We start from the raw sequence: 17,923 nt of genomic DNA, 5'->3' as shown, positions 1-17,923 counted from the left end.
AAGAAAGTTTCAACTCTGTGAGATGAATGCACACATACCAAAGAAGTTTCTCAGAAATCTTCTGTCCAGTTTTTATGAGAAGATATTTTCTTTATCACTATAGGTCTGAAAGTGCTCAGAACTATCCATTTGTAGATTCTAGAAAAAGACTCTTCCCAAACTGCTGAATCAAAGGATAGGTTCAGCTCTGTGAGATAAATGCACACATCACAAAGAAGTTTCTCAGAAAGCTTCTGTCTAGTTTTTATATGAAAATATTCCCTTTTCCACCATAGGCCTCAAAGTTTACTCAAGTGTCCCTTTGCAGATTCTACAAAAACACTATTTACAAACTGCCCAATCAAAAGAAAGGTTCACCTCTGTGAGATGAATGCACACTGCACAAACAAGTTTCTCCGAATGCTTCTGTCTAGTTTTTATGTGAAGATATTTCCTTTTCCAGTATAGGCTTCAAAGCATTCCAAATGTCCACTTGCAGATTCTGCAAAAAGACTGTTTAAAAATTACTCAATCAAAACAAAGGCTCTACTCTGTGAGTTGAGTGCACTCATTACAAAGAGGTTTCTCAGAATGCTTCTGTCTAGTTTTTATGTGAAGATATTTCCTTTTCCATCATAGGCCTCAAAGCGCTCCAAATATCCACTTGCAGATTCTACAAAAAGAGTGTTTCCAAATTGTTCAATCAAAAGAAAGGTTATACTCTGTGAGATGAATGCACACATCATGAAGAAGTTTCTCAGAAATATTCTCTCTGGTTTTTATATGAAGATATTTCCCTTTTCACCATAGGCCTCAAACCACTCAGAAATATCCCTTTGAAGATTCTACAAAAAGAATGTTTCCAAACTGCTCAATCAAAAGAAAAGTTATACTCTTTGAGATGAATGCACACATCATGAAGAAGTTTCTCAGAAAGCTTCTGTGTAGTTTTTATGTGAAGATATTTCCTTTTCCACCATAGGCCTCAAGGCACCCTCAAGTGTCCCTTTGCAGATTCTACAAAAAGACTGTTTCCCAACTGCTCAATCAAAAGAATGGTTCAACTCTGTGAGATGAATTCATGCATCACAAAGTAGTTTCTCAGAATGCTTCTGTCTAGTTTTTAAGTTGAAGATATTTCCTTTTTCACTGTAGGCCTCAAAGGGATCCAAAATATCCCTTTGCAGATTCTACAAAAACACTGTTTCCAAATTGCTCTTTCAAAGTAAAAGTTCAAACCCATGAGTTGAATGCACACATCACAAGGATGTTTCTTAGAAAGCTTCTGTGTAGTTTTTTTGTGAAGATATTTCCTTATTCACCATAGGCCTCAAAATGCTCAGAAATATCCCCTTACAGATTCTAGAAAAAGACTGCTTCCAAAGTGCTCAATGAAAAGAAATTTTCAACTCTGTGATCTGAATGCACACATCACAAAGAAGTTTGTCAGAAACCTTCTGTCTGTTGTTTATGTAAAGATATTTCCTTTTTCACCATACCCTCAAAGGGCTCCCAAATATCCCTTTGTAGATTCTAGGAAAAGACTGTTTCCAAACTGCTCAGTGAAAAGAAAGTTTCAGGTCTGTGAGATGAATGCATGCAGCACAAAATGTTTCTCAGAAAGCTCCTGTCTAGTTTTTTGTGAAGATAGTTCCTTTTTCACCATTTGCTTCAAACTGCTCAGAAATATCCATTTGCAGTATATACAAAAAGGCTGTTTCCTAGCTGCTCAAACAAAAGAAAGTTTCAAATCTGTGAGGTGAATGCACCCATGACAAAGAAGTTTCTCAGAAAGATTCTGTCTAGCTTTTATGTGAAGGTATTTCCTTTTTCACCATAGACTTCAAACCTCCCAAAAATACCCCTGTGCAGATTCTACAAAAAGACTGTTTCCAAACTGCTCAATCAAAAGAAAGGTTCAACTATGTTAGAGGAATGCACACATCACAAAGTAGTTTCTGAGAAACCTTCTGTCTAGTTTTTATGTGAAGTTATTTCCTTTTTCACCATAGGCCTCAAATGGCTCCCAAATATCCCTCTGCAGATACTACAAAAAGACTGTTTCCAAACTAATGAATCAAAAGAATGGTTCAACTCTGTGAGATGAATACACACATCAGAAAGAAGTTTCTCAGAAAGATTCTGTCTAGTTTTTATATGAGGATATTTCCTGTTTCACCGGAGGCCTTAAACCACTCAGAAACATCCTTTTGTAGATTCTACATAAAGACTGCATCCCTACTGCTCAATGAAAAGGAAGGTCAACTCATTGAGATTAATGCACACATCATGAAGAGGTTTCACAGAAAGTTTCTGTCTAGTTTTTATGTGAGGATATTTCCTTTTTCACCATAGGCCTCAAAGGGAGTCCAAATATCCCTTAACAGATTCTACAAAAATACAGTTTCCAAACTGCTCATTCAAAACAAAGTTCAACACTGTGAGTTGAATACAAACATCACAAGGAAGTTCCTCAGAATGCTTCTGTCAACTTTTTATGTGCAGATATTTCCCTATTAACTGTAGTCCTCAAATTGCTCAGAAATATCTGTGTACAGATTCTAGAAAAAGACTGTTTCCATATTGCTCCATCAAAAGAAAGTTTCAACTCTGTGAGATGAATGCACGCATCACAAATAAGTTTCTCACAAAGCTTCTGTCTAGTTTTTATTTGAAGATATTTACATTTTCACCATAGGCCTGAAAGAGCCATCAAATATTCCTTTTCAGATCCTACAAAAAAAGACTGTTTCCAAACTGCTCAATCAAAAGAAAGGTTCTACTCTGTGAGATGAATGCACTCATTACAAAGAAGTTTCTCAGAAATCTCCTGTTTAGTCTTTATATGTAGATATTTCCCTTTTCACCATAGGCCTCAAAGTGCTCCAAATATCCATTTGCAGATTATATAAAAAGACTTTTTCCAAACCTCCCAATGGAAAGAAAGCTTCAACTCTGTGAGATGAATGCAAGCATCTCAAAAAAGTTTCTCAAAAAGCTTCTGTCTAGTTTTTATGTGAAGATATTTCCTTTTTCACCATAGGCCTCAAAGCACTCAAAAATATCCCCTTGCAGATTCTACAAAAGGAATGTTTCCAAACTGCTAAATGAAAAGTAAGGTTTATCTCTGTGAGATGAAACAACACATCACAAAGAAGTTTACCACAAATTTTCTGTCTAGTTTTTATGTGAAGATATTTCATTCTTCACTGTAGGCCTCAAATCACTCCAAATATCCATTTGCAGATTCTACAAAAAGACTGTTTGCAAACTGCTCAATCGAAAGAAATGTTCAACTCTATCAGATGAATGCACCCATTACAAAGAATTTTCTCAGAGTGCTTCTGTCTAGTTTTTATGTAAAGATATTTCCTTTTTTACCACAGGCCTGAAACCACGCACAAATTCCTTTGCAGATTCTTCAAAAAGAGTGTTTCCAAATTGCTCAATGAAAACAAAGGTCCAATTCTGTGAGATAAAACCACACACAACAAAGAATTCTCTCAGAATGTTTCTGTCTCGTTTTTATGAGACGATGCTTCCTGTTTCACCATAGGCCTCAAAGGGCTCAGAAATATCTCTTTGCAGATTCTACAAAAAGACTGTTTCCAAACTGCTCAATCAAAAGAAACGTTCAACACTGTGAGATGAATGCACGCATGACCAAGAAGTTTCTCAAAAACTTCTGTCTATTCTTAACATGAAGATATTTCCTTTTTCACCACAGGCCTCAAATCATTCTCAAATATCTCTTTGCAGATTCTCCAAAAAGACTATTTCCAGCTGCTGAATCAAAAGAAATGTTCAACTCTGTGATATGAATGCACACATCACAAAGAAGTTTCTCAAAAATCTTTTGTCTAGTTTTTATGTGAAGATATTTCCTTTTTCACCATAGGCCTCAAACCGTTCCCAAATATCCCTTTGCAGATTCTACAAAAAGGCTGTTTCCAAATTGTTCAAAAGAAAGATTCAACTCTGGGAGATGAATGCACACTTCACAAAGAAGTTTCTCAGAATACTTCTGTCTAGTTTTTATGTGAAAATATTTCCTATAACTCCATCAGCCTCAAAGGGTTCACAGACATCCCTTTGCAGGTGCTACAAAAAGACCACTTCCAAAGTGCTCAATCAAAAGAAAAGTTTATCTCTGTGAGATGGATGCACGCATCAGAAAAAGATTCTCATAATGCTTCTGTCTAGTTTTTATGTGTAGATATTTCTTATTCACCATAGGCCTCAAACCGCTTAGAAATATCCCTTCACAGATTGGACAAAAAGACTCTCTCCTAACTGCTCAATGAAAAGACAGCTTCAACTCTGTGAGATGAAGGCACACATCACAAAGAAGTTTCTCAAAAACATTCTGTCTGGTTTTAATGTGAAGATATTTCCTTTTTCACCATATGCCTCAAATGTTCCAAATATCCATTTGCAGATTCTACAAAAAGACAGTATCCCAACTGCTCTATCAAAAGAAATGTTCAACTCTGTGAGGTGAAAGCACATAACACAAAGAAGTTTCTCAGAAAGCTTCTGTCTAATTTTTTGAAGATATTTCCTTTTTCACCATAGGCCTCAGTGGACTCACAAGTATCCCTTTGCAGATTCTACAAAAAGACTCTTTCCATATTGCTCAATCAAAAGAAAGGTTCAGCTCTGTGTGGTGAATGCACACAATACAAAGAAGTTTCTCAGAATGCTTCTGTCCAGTTTTTCTGTGAAGATGTTTCCTATTTCACCATAGGCCTCAATGGGCTCAAAAATATCCCTCAGCATATTCTACAAAAAAACTTTCCAGACTGCGCAATCAAAAGAAAGGTTCAACTCTGTGAGATGAATGCACACATCATAAAGAAGTTTCTCAGAACCCTTCTGTCTGTTTTTTATGTGAATATATTTACTTTTCCACCATAGGCCTCAAACCACTCAAAGATATCCCACAGCAGATTCTTAAAAAAGACTGTTTCCAAACTGCTCAATCAAAAGAAAATTTCAACTCTGTGAGATGACTGCACACATCAAAAAGATGTTCTCAGAAAGCTTCTGCCTAGTTTTTTTTTTTTTTTTTGAAGATATTTCCTTTTTCACCATAGGCCTCAAAATGCACCAAATATCCATTTGCAGTTTCTATAAAAACACTGTTTCCAAGCTGCTCAATAAAAGAAAGTTTCAAATCGATGAGAAGAAAGTACACATCCAAAATAAGTTTCTCAGAAAGCTTCTGTCTATTTTTTATGTGAAGATATTTCCTATTTCACCATAAGCCTCAAAGGGCTCACAAATATCACTTTGCAGATTGTACAAAAAGACTGTTTCCAAACTGCTCTATCAAAAGAAAGGTTCAACTCTATGAGATGAATGCACACATGGAAAAGAAGCTTCTCAAAAAGCTTCTGTCTAGTTTTTATGTGAAGATATATCCTTTTTCACCATAGGCCTCAAACCACTCACAAATATCCCTCTGCAGAATCTGCAAAAAGACTGTTTCCAAACTGCTCCATCAAAATAAAGTTTTGACTCTGTGAGATGAAAGCACACATCACAAAGAAGTTTATCACAATGTTTCTGTCTAGTTTTTATGTGAAGATATTTGCTTTTTCACCATAGGCCTTAAACCACTCGCAAATATCCCTTTGCGTATTCTACAAAAAGACTGTTTCCAAACTGCTTAATCAAAAGGAAGTTTCAACTCTCTGAGATGCATACAGACATTCCAAAGAAGTTTCTCAAAATCCTTCTGTCTAGTTTTTATGTGAAGATATTTCCTTTTTCAACATAGGCCTCAAAGGGCTCACAAATATACCTTTGCAGATTCTTAAAAAATAATGTTTCAACACTGCTCAATCAAAACATACATTCAACTCTGTGAGATGAATGCACACATCACAAAGAAGTTTCTCAGAACGCTTCTGTCTACTTTTTATGTGAAGACATTTCCTTTTTCACCATAGGCCTCAAAACACTCCAAATATCCATTTGCGGATTCTACAAAAGACTGTTTCCAAACTGTTCAACCAGAAGACAGTTTGAACTCTGTGAGATGAAACCACACTTCACAAATAAGTTTCTGAGAAGTCTAGTTTTTATATGAAGATATTTCCTATTTCACCATAGGTCTCAAAGGGATCACAAATATCACTTTGCAGATTCTACCAAAATACTGTTTCCAAACTGTTCAATCAAAGGAGTGTTTCAACTCTGTGAGATGAAAGCACACATCACAAATAAGTTTCTCAGAAAGCTTCAGTCTAGTTTTTATGTGAAAATATTTCCTATTTCTCCATCGGCCTCAAAGGGCTCACAGATATCCCTTTTCAGATTCTACAAAAAGACTGTTTCAAATGTGCTCAATCAAAAGAAAGGTTTATCTCTGTGAGATGAATGCACACACCACAAAAAGTTTCTCAGAATGCTGCTGTCTAGTTTTTATGTGAAGATATTTCTTATTCACTATAGGCCACAAACCACTCAGAAATATCCCTTTGCAGATTGTACAAAAAGACTGATTCTTAACTACTCAATGAAAATAAATCTTCAACTCTGTGAGATGAAGGCACACATCACAAAGAAGTTTCTCAAAAACCTTCTGTCTTGTTTTTATATGAAGATATTTCCTTTTTCACCATGGGCATCAAACTTATCACAAATATCCCTCTGAAGAATCTACAAAAAGACTGTTTCCAAACTGATCAATCGAAATTGAGATTCAACCCTGTGAGGTGAATTCACACATCACAAAGAATTTTCTCAGAAAGCTTATGTCTAATTTTTTGAAGATATTTCCTTTTTCACTGTAGGCCTCAATGGGCTCACAATTATCCCCAGATTCTACAAAAAGATTGTTTCCATACTGTTCAATCGATAGAAAGGTTCAGCTCTGTGAGATGAATGTGCACATTACAAAGAAGTTTCTCAGAATGCTTCTGTCCAGTTTTTCTGTGAAGATATTTCCTATTTCACCATAGGCCTCAATGGGCTCAAAAATATCCCTCTGCATATTCTAAAAAAAACTTTCCAAACTGCTCAATCAAAAGAAAGGTTCAACTCTGTGAGATGAATACACACATCACAAAGATATTTCTCAGAATGCTTCTGTGTGTTTCTTTAACTAAAGATATTTTCTTTTTCACTATAGGCCTCAAACCACTCAAAGATATCACTCAGGAGATTGTAAAAAAGACTGTTTCCAAACTGCTTAATCAAAAGAAAATTTCAACTCTGTGAGATGAATGCTCACCTCACAAAGACGTTTCTCAGAAAGCTTCTGCTTAGTTTTTTTGTGAAGATATTTCCTTTTTCACCATAGGCTTCAAAATGCTCAAAACATCCACTTGCAGGTTCTATAAAAAGACTGTTTCCAAGCTGCTCAATAAAAGAAAGGTTCAAGTCTATGAGAAGAAAGCACACATCACAAAAAAGCATCACAGAAAGCTTCTGTCTAGTTTTTATGTGAAGATATTTCTTATTTCACCATAGGCCTCAGTGGGCTCACAAGTATCCCTTTGCAGATTTCACAGAAAGACTGTTTACAAACATATAAATCAAATGAATGGTTCAACTCTGTGAGGTGAATGCACACATCACAAAGAAGTTTCTCAGAAACCTTCTATCTAGTTTTTATGTGAAGGTATTTCCTTTTTCACCATATGCCTCAAATGTTCCAAATATCCATTTGCAGATTCTACAAAAAGACAGTATCCCAACTGCTCTATCAAAAGAAGGGTTCAACTCTGTGAGGTGAAAGCACATAACACAAAGAAGTTTCTCAGAAAGCTTCTGTCTAATTTTTTGAAGATATTTCCTTTTTCACAATAGGCCTCAGTGGGCTCACAAGTATCTCTGCAGATTCTATAAAAAGACTGTTTCCATACTGCTCAATCAAAAGAAAGGTTCAGCTCTGTCAGGTGAATGCACACAATACGAAGAAGTTTCTCAGAAGGCTTCTGTCCAGTTTTTCTGTGAAGATATTTCTTATTTCACCATAGGCCTCAATGGGCTCAAAAATATCCCTCTGCATTTTCTACAAAAAAACTTTCCAAACTACTCAATCAAAAGAAAGGTTTAACTCTGTGAGATGAATGTACACATCACAAAGAAGTTTCTCAGAACACTTCTGTGTGTTTTTTATGTGAAGATATTTACTTTTGACTATAGGCCTCAAACAGCTCACAAATATCCCTCTGGAGAATCCGCAAAAAGACTGTTTCCAAACTGCTCCATCCAAAAAAAGTTTCAACTCTGTGAGATGAAAGCACACATCACAAGGAAGTTTCTCACAATGTTTCTGTCTACTTTTTAGGTGAAGATATTTCCTTAGAATCCTTCTGTCTAGTTTTTCTGTAAAGATATTTCCTTTTTCACCATAGGCCTCAAAGGGCTCACAAATATCCTTTTGCAGATTCTCAAAAAAGAATGATTCAAAACTGCTCAAGCAAAAGATATGTTCAACTCTGTGAGATGAATGCACGCATCACAAAGAAGTTTCTCAGAAAGCTTCTGTCTAGTTTTTATGTGAAGATATTTCCTTTTTCATCACAGGCCTCAAACCACTCAGAAATATCCCTTTGCAATTTCTCCAAACAAACTGTTTCAAGCTTCTCAATCAAAAGAAATGTTCAACTCTGTGAGATAAATGCACTCATCACAACGAAGTCTCTTAGAATGCTTCTGTCTAGTTTTTATGTGAAGATATTTCCTTTTTCACCACAGGCTTTAAAACCACTCACAAATGTCCCTTTGCAGATTCTACAAAAGAACTGTTTCCAAACTGCTCAATCAAAAGATAGGTTCAACTCTGTGATGTGAATGCACACATCTGAAAGAAGTCTGTCAGAAAGATTCTCTCCAGTTTTTATCTGAAGCTGTTTCCTTTTTCACCATAAGCCTCAAACCACTCACAATTATGTCATTGCAGACTCTACAAAAAGACTGTTTCCAAAAGCTCAGTTAAAACAAATGTTCAACTCTGTGAGATGAATGCACACATCACAAAGAAGTTTATCAGAAAGATTGTCTAGTTTTTATGTGAAGACATTTCCTTTATCACCATAAGCCTCAAGGCACTCAAAAATATATCTTTGCAGATTCTATGAAAACACTGTTTGCAAACTGCTCAATCAAAAGGAAGGTTGAACTCTCTGAGATGAATGTACACATCACAAAGAAGTTTCTCAGAGAGGTTCAGTCTAGTTTTAGTTCAAGATATTTCCTTTCTCACCATAGGCCTCAAAGTACTCACAAATATCCCGTTGCAGATTCTACAAAAAGGCTGTTTCTGAACTGTTCAATCAAAAGTAAGTTTCAATTCTGTGAGATGAATGCACACATCACAAAGTAGTTTCTCAGAAACCTTCTGTCTAGTTTTTTTGTGAAGATATTTCCTTTCTTACCATAAGCTTCAAAACACTCCAAATATCCCTTTGCAGATTCTACAAAAAGACTGTTTCCAAACTGCTCAATCAACAGAAAGGTTCAACTCTGTAAGACGAATGCACACATCACAAAGAAGTTTCTCAGAAATCTTCTGTCTAGTTTTTATATGAAGATGTCCCCTTTTTCACTGTAAGCCTCAAAGCTCTCCAAATATCCATTTGTAGATTCTATAAAAAGACTGATTCCAAGCTGCTCAATCAAAAGAAAGTTTCAACTATGTGAGAAGAAAGCACACATCACAAAGAAGTTAATCACAAAGCTGCTGTCTACTTTTTATATGAAGATATTTGCTATTTCACCAGGGACTTCAATGGGCTTAAAAATATCCCTTTGCAGATTCTACAAAAAGACTGCTTCCAAACTGCTCTATCAAAAGAAAAGTTCAATTCTGTGAGATGAATGGACACATCACAAAGAATTTTCACACAATACTTCTGTCTAGTATTTATGTGAAGATATTTCCTTTTTGCAGCATAGGCCTCAAAGGGCTCAGAAACATCCCCTTGCAGATTCTCCAAAAAGACAGTTTCAAAACTGCTCAATCAAAAGATAGGTGGAACACCATGAAATGAATGCACACATCAAAAAGAAGTTTCTCAGACAGCTTCTCTATAGCATTTATGTGAAGATATTACCTTTTACACCACAGGCCTAAAACCACTCAAAAATATCCCCTTGTAGATTCTCCAAAAAGACTTTTTACAGCTGCTCAATCAAAAGAAATATTCACCTCTGTGAAATGAATGCACACATCACAAAGAAGTCTCTAACAATGCTTCTGTCTAGTTTTTATGTGAAGATATTTCCTTTTTCACCATAGGCCTCAAACTGATCAGATATATCCCTTTGAAGATTCTACAAAAAGACTGTCTCCAAACTGCTCTATCAAAAGAAATATTCAACTCTGTGAGATGAATGCATGTATCACAAAGAAGTTTCTCAGAAAGATTCTGTCTAGTTTTTATGTGAAGATATTTCCTTTTTCACCATAAGCCTAAAGGCACTCACAAATATATCTTTGCGGATTCTATGAAAACACTGTTTGCAAACTGCTCAATCAAAGGGAAGGTTCATCTCTGTGAGATGAATGCACACATCACAAACAAGTTTCTCACAAAGCTTCTGTCTAGTTTTTATGTGAAGATATTTCCTTTTTCACCAGAGGCCTCAAAGCACTCACAAATATACCTTTGCAGATTCTACAAAAACACTGTTTCCAAAATGCTCCATCAAATGAAATGTTCAACTCTGTGAGATGAATTCACACATCACAAAGAAGTTTCTCAGGAAGCTTTTGTCTATTTTTTATTTGGTGATATTTCCTTTTTCACCATAGGCCTGAAAACACTCTCAAATACCCAGTTCCAGATTCTACGAAATGACTGTTTCCAAACTGCTCAATCAAAAGATTCAACCCTGTGAGATGAATGCACACATCACAAGTAAGTCTCTCAGAAAGCTTATGACTACATTTATGTGAAGATATTTCATTTTTCAACATAGACCTCAACCTGCTCACAAATATTCCTTTGCAGATCCTACAAAAAGACGGTTTCCAAACTGCTCAAAGGAAAGGTTCAACTCGGTGAGTTGAATGCACATATCCCAAAGAATTCTCTCAGAAAGCTTCTGTATATCTTTTATCTTAAGATATTTCCATTTTCTCCATGGGCCTCAAACCGCTCACAAATATCTCATTGCAGTTTCTAGAAAAAGACTATTTCTAACTGTTCAATCAAAGAAATGTACAACATTTTGAGATGAATGCATACATCACAAAGGAGTTTCCCTGAAAGTTTCTGTATACTTTTTAAGTGAAAATATTTCCTTTTTCGTCATAGGCTTCCTAGTGCTCCAAATATCCATTTGAAGATTCCACAAAAAGACTGTTTCCAAACTGCTCAAACAAAAGAAAAGTTCAAATCTGTGAGATGAATGCAGACATCACAAAGAATATTCTCAGAATACTTCTGTCTACTTTTTATGTGAAGTTATTGCTTTTTCACCATAGGCCGAAAACCACTCAGAAATATCCCTTTGCAGATTGTACAAAAAGACTGTTTCCAAAATGCTCAATCAAAAGAAAGCTTCAACTCTGGGAGAAGAATGCACACATCAAGAAGCAGTTTCTCATACAGCTTCAATCTGTTGAATATGTCAATATGTGTCTCTATTTCCTACAGTTCTGCTCTGATTTTAGTTATTTCTAACCTTCTGCTAGCTTTTGAATGTGTTTGCTCTTGCTTTTCTAGTTCTTTTAATTGTGATGTTAGGGTGTCAATTTTGGATCTTTCCTGCTTTCTCCTGTGGGCATTTAGTGCTATAAATCTCCCTCTACATACTGCTTTGAACGTGTCCCAGAGATTCTGGTATGTTGTGTCTTTGTTCTCATTGGTTTAAAAGAACATCTTTATTTCTGCCTTCATTTCATTATGTACCCAATAGTCATTCAAGAGCAGGTTGTTCAGTTTCCATGTAGTTGAGTGGCTTTGAGTGAGTTTCTTTTTTTTTTTTTTAATTATACTTTAGGTTTTAGGGTACACGTGCACAATGTGCGGGTTTGTTACATATGTATCCATGTGCCATGTTGATTTCCTGCACCCAATAAATCGTCATTTAGCATTAGGTATATCTCCTAATGCTGTCCCTCCCCCCTCCCCCCACCCCACAATAGTCCCTGGAATGTGATGTTCCCCTTCCTGGGTCCATGAGTTCTCATTGTTCAATTCCCACCTATGAGTGAGAACATGCAGTATTTGGTTTTTTGTCCTTGCGATAGTTTACTGAGAATGATGTTTTCCAGTTTCATCCATGTCCCTACAAAGGACACGAACTCATCATTTTTTATGGCTGCATAGTATTCCATGGTGTATATGTGCCACATTTTCTTAATCCAGTCTATCGTTGTTGGACATTTGGGTTGGTTCCAACTCTTTGCTATTGTGAATAATGCCGCAATAAACATATGTGTGCATGTGTCTTTATAGCAGCATGATTTATAGTCCTTTGGGTATATACCCAGTAATGGGATGGCTGGGTCAAATGGTATTTCTAGTTCAAGATCCCTGAGGAATCACCACACTGACTTCCACAATGGTTGAACTAGTTTTCAGTCCCACCAACAGTGTAAAAGTGTTCCTATTTCTCCACATCCTCTCCAGCACCTGTGGTCTCCTGTTTTTTCAAAGATGGCCATTCTAACTGGTGTGAGATGGTATCTCATTGTGGTTTTGACTTGCATTTCTCTGATGGCCAGTGATGATGAGCATTTCTTCATGTGTTTTTTGGCTGCATAAATGTCTTCTTTTGAGAAGTGTCTGTTCATGTCCTTTGCCCACTTTTTGATGTGGTTGTTTGTTTATTTGTTGTAAATTTGTTTGTGTTCATTGTAGATTCTGGATATTAGCCCTTTGTCAGATGAGTAGGTTGCAAAAATTTTCTCCCATTCTGTAGGTTGCCTGTTCACTCTGATGGTAGTTTCTTTTGCTGTGCAGAAGCTCTTTCGTTTAATTAGACCCCATTTGTCAATTTTGGCTTTTGTTGCCATTGCTTTTGGTGTTTTAGACATGAAGTCCTTGCCCATGCCTATGTCCTGAATGGTATTGCCTAGGTTTTCTTGTAGGATTTTAATGGTTTTAGGTCTAACATTTAAGTCTTTAATCCATTTTGAATTAATTTTTTTATAAGGTGTAAGGAAGGGATCCAGTTTCAGCTTTCTACATATGGCTAGCCAGTTTTCCCAGCACCATTTATTAAATAGGGAATCCTTTCCCCATTTCTTGTTTTTGTCAGGTTTGTCAAAGATCAGATAGTTGTAGATAAGCGGCATCATTTCTGAGGGCTCTGTTTTGTTCCATTGATCTGTATCTCTGTTGTGGTACCAGTACCATGCTGTTTTGGTTACTGTAGCCTTGTAGTATAGTTTAAAGTCAGGTAGCATGATGCCTCCAGCTTTGTTCTTTTGGCTTAGGATTGACTTGGTGATGCGGGCTCTTTTTGGTTCCATATGAACTTTAAAGTAGTTTTTTCCAATTCTGTGAAGAAAGTCATTGGTAGCTTGATGGGGATGGCATTGAATCTATAAATTACTTTGGGCAGTATGGCCATTTTCACGATATTGATTCTTCCAACCCATGAGCATGGAATGTTCTTCCATTTGTTTGTATCCTCTTTTATTTCACTGAGCAGTGGCTTGTAGTTCTCCTTGAAGAGGTCCTTCACATCCCTTGTAAGTTGGATTCCTAGGTATTTTATTCTCTTTGAAGCAATTGTGAATGGGAGTTCACTCATGATTTGGCTCTCTTTTTGTCTGTGATTGGTGTACAAGAATGCTTGTGATTTTTGTACATTGATTTTGTATCCTGAGACTTTGCTGAAGTTGCTAATCAGCTTAAGGAGATTTTGGGCTGAGACAATGGGATTTTCTAGATATACAATCATGTCATCTGCAAACAGGGACAGTTTGACTTCCTCTTTTCCTAATTGAATACCCTTTATTTCCTTCTCCTGCCTGATTGCTCTGGCCAGAACTTCCAGCACTATGTTGAATAGGAGCGGTGAGAGAGGGCATCCCTCTCTTGTGCCAGTTTTCAGAGGGAATGCTTCCAGTTTTTGCCCATTCAGTTCCTGAATTCTAGTTTGATTGCACTGTGGTCTGAGAGACAGTTTGTTATAATTTCTGTTCTTTTACATTTGCTGAGGAGAGCTTTACTTCCAACTATGTGGTCAATTTTGGAATAGGTGTGGTGTGGTGCTGAAAAAAATGTATATTCTGTTGATTTGGGGTGGAGAGTTCTGTAGATGTCTATTAGGTCCACTTTGTGCAGAGCTGAGTTTAATTCCTGGATATCCTTGTTAACTTTCTGTCTCGTTGATCTGTCTAATGTTGACAGTGGGGTGTTAAAATCTCCCATTAGTATTGTGTGGGAGTTTAAATCCCTTTGTAGGTCACTCAGGGCTTGCTTTATGAATCTGGGTGCTCCTGTGTTGGGTGCATATATATTTAGGATAGTTAGCTCTTCTTGTTGAATTGATCCCTTTACCATTATGTAATGGCCTTCTTTGTCTCTTTTGATCTTTGTTGGTTTAAAGTCTATTTTATCAGAGACTAGGATTGCAACCCCTGCCTTTTTTTGTTTTCCATTTGCTTGATAGATCTCCCTTCATCCCTTTATTTTGAGTCTATGTGTGTCTCTGCACATGAGATGGGTTTCCTGAATACAGCACACTGATGGGTCCTGACTCCTTATCCAGTTTGCCAGTCTGTGTCTTTTAATTGAAAATTTAGCCCATTTACATTTAAAGTTAATATTGTTATGTGTGAATTTGATCCTGTCATTGTGATGTTAGTTGGTTATTTTGCTCGTTAGTTGATGCAGTTTCTTCCTAGCCTTGATGGTCTTTACAATTTGGCATGTTTTTGCAGTGGCTGCTACTGGTTGTTCCTTTCCATGTTTAGTGCTTCCTTCAGGAGCTCTTTTAGGGCAGGCCTGGTGGTGACAAAATCACTCAGCGTTTGCTTGTCTGTAAAGTATTTTATTTCTCCTTCACTTATGAAGCTTAGTTTGGCTGGATAGGAAATTCTGGGTTGAAAATTCTTTTCTTTAAGAATGTTGAGTATCTGCCCCCACTCTCTTCTGGCTTGTAGAGTTTCTGCCAAGAGATCAGCTGTTAGTCTGATGGGCTTCCCTTTGTGGGCAACCTGACCTTTCTCTCTGGCTGCCCTTAACATTTTTTCCTTCATTTCAACTTTGGTGAATCTGACAATTATGTGTCTTGGAGTTGCTCTTCTCGAGGAGTATCTTTGTGGCGTTCTCTGTATTTCCTGAATCTGAATGTTGGCCTGCCTTGCTAGATTGGGGAAATTCTCCTGGATAATATCTTGCAGAGTGTTTTCCAACTTGGTTCCATTCTCCCCATCATTTTCAGGTACACCAATCAGATGTAGGTTTGGTCTTTTCACATAGTTCCAAATTTCTTGGAGGCTTTGTTCATTTCTTTTTATTCTTTTTTCTCTAGACTTCCCTTCTTGCTTCATTTCATTCATTTCATCTTCCATCAGCGATACCCTTTCTTCCAGTTGATTGCATCTGCTCCTGAGGCTTCTGCAATCTTTGCGTAGTTCTCAAAACTTGGCTTTCAGCTCCATCAGCTCCTTTAAGCCCTTCTCTCTGTTGGTTATTCTAGTTATCCAGTCTTCTAATTTTTTTTTCAAAGTTTTTAACTTCTTTGCTAATGTTTTGAATTTACTCCTGTAGCTCAGAGTAGTTTGATCATCTGAAGACTTCTCTCAACTCGTCAAAGTCATCCTCCATCCAGCTTTTTTCCTTTGCTGATGAGGGACTGCGTTCCTTTGGAGGAGGAGAGGTGCTCTGCTTTTTATAGTTTCCAGTTTTTGTGCTCTGTTTTTTCCCCATCTTTGTGGTTTTATCTACTTTTGGTCTTTGATGATGGTGATGTACAGATGGGTTTTTGGTGTGGATGTCCTTTCTGTTTGTTAGTTTTCCTTCTACCAGACAGGACCCTCAGCTGCAGGTCTGTTGGAGTTTACTAGAGGTCCACTCCTGACCCTGTTTGGCTGGGTATCAGCAGCGGTGGCTGCAGAACAGCGGATTTTCGTGAGACCACAAATTCAGCTGTCTGATAGTTCCTCTGGAAGTTTTGTCTCAGAGGAGTACCTGGCTGAGTGAGGTTTCAGTCTGTCCCTACTGGGGGGGTGCCTCCCAGTTAGGCTGCTCAGGGATGAGGGACCCACTTTAGGAGGCAGTCTGTCCGTTCTCAGATCTCCAGCTGTGTGCTGGGAGAACCACTACTCTCTTCAAAGCTGTCAATCAGACAGGGACTTTTAAGTCTGTGGAGGTTCCTGCTGACTTTTTGTTTGTCTGTGCCCTTCCCCCAGAGGTGGAGCCTACGGAGGCAGGCAGGCCTCCACCCAGTTCGAGCTTCCTGGCTTCTTTGTTTACCTAAGCAAGCCTGGGCAATGGCGGGCGCCCCTCCCCCAGCCTCGCTGCTGCCTTGCAGCTTGATCTCAGACTGCTGTGCTAGCAATCAGCGAGACTCCATGGGCATAGGACCCTCCGAGCCAGGTGCGGGACACAATCTCCTAGTGTGCCATTTTCCAGGCCTGTTGGAAAAGCGCAGTATTGGGGTGGGACTGATCCGATATTCCAGGTGCCGTCTGTTACCCCTTTCTTTGACTAGGAAAGGGAACTCCCTGACCCCTTGTGCTTCGTGAGTGAGGCAATGCCTCGCCCTACTTCAGCTCATGCACAGTGTGCTTCACCGACTGTCCTGCACCCACTGTTTGGCACTCCCTAGTGAGATGAAACCAGTACCTCAAACAGAAATGCAGAAATCGCCTGTCTTCTGTGTTGCTCAGGCTGGGAGCTGTAGACCGGAGCTGTTCCTATTCGGCCATCTTGGCTCCACCCTCAGCTCCTAGTTCTTATGTGAAGATGTTTCCGTTTTCACCATGGGTCTCAAAGTGCTCCAAATATCCACTTGCAAATTATACAAAAAGACTGTTTCCAAACTGCTCAATCAAAAGAAAGGTTCAACTCTGTGAGATGAAAGCACACATCACAAAGAAGTTTCTCAGATAGCTTCTGGTAGTTTTTATGTGAAGATATTTCCTATTTCACCAGAGGCCACAAAGGGCTCACAAATATCCCTTTGCAGATTGTACAAAAAGACTGTTTCCATACTGCTCAATCAAAAGAAAGATTCAACACTGTGAGATGAATGCACATATTACAAAGAAGTTTCTCGGAATGCTTCTATGTAGTTTTTATTTGAAGATATTTCATTTTCACCATAGGCCTCAAACCACTCATAAATATCCCTTTGCAGATTGGACAAAAAGACTCTTTCCAAAATGCTCAATAAAAAGAAATGTTCAATTCTGTGAGATGAATGTGGACATCACAAAGACCTTTCTCAAAAACTTCTATCTAGTTTTTATGTGTGAATATTTCCTTTTTCACTGTAGGCCTCTAACTGCTCACAGATATCCTTCTCCAGAACCTACAAAAAGACTGTTTCCATACTGCTCAATGCAAAGAAAAGTTCGACTCTGTGAGATGAATGTAAACATCACAAAGAAATTTCTCAGAATGCTTCTGTGTCATTTTTATTTGAAGATATTTCATTTTCACCATAGGCCTCAAACCACTCATAAATATCCCTTTGCAGATTGGACAAAAAGACTCTTTCCAAAATGCTCAATAAAAAGAAATGTTCAACTCTGTGAGATGAATGTGCACATCACAAAGACGTTTCTCAAAAACTTCTATCTAGTTTTTATGTGTGAATATTTCCTTTTTCACTGTAGGCCTGTAACTGCTCACAGATATCCTTCTCCAGAATCTACAAAAAGACTGTTTCCATACTGCTCAATGCAAAGAAAAGTTCGACTCTGTGAGATGAATGTAAACATCACAAAGAAGTTTCTCAAGGTCTTTGATCTAGTTTTTATAGGAAGATATTTCTTTTTTCACCACTGGCTTCAAAC

Source organism: Nomascus leucogenys, chromosome 21 (assembly GCF_006542625.1).
Source record: "Nomascus leucogenys isolate Asia chromosome 21, Asia_NLE_v1, whole genome shotgun sequence".
Classification (NCBI taxonomy): Eukaryota; Metazoa; Chordata; class Mammalia; order Primates; family Hylobatidae; genus Nomascus; species Nomascus leucogenys.
The sequence above is the reverse complement of the archived record's forward strand: the minus strand, read 5'-3'. Positions refer to the sequence as shown.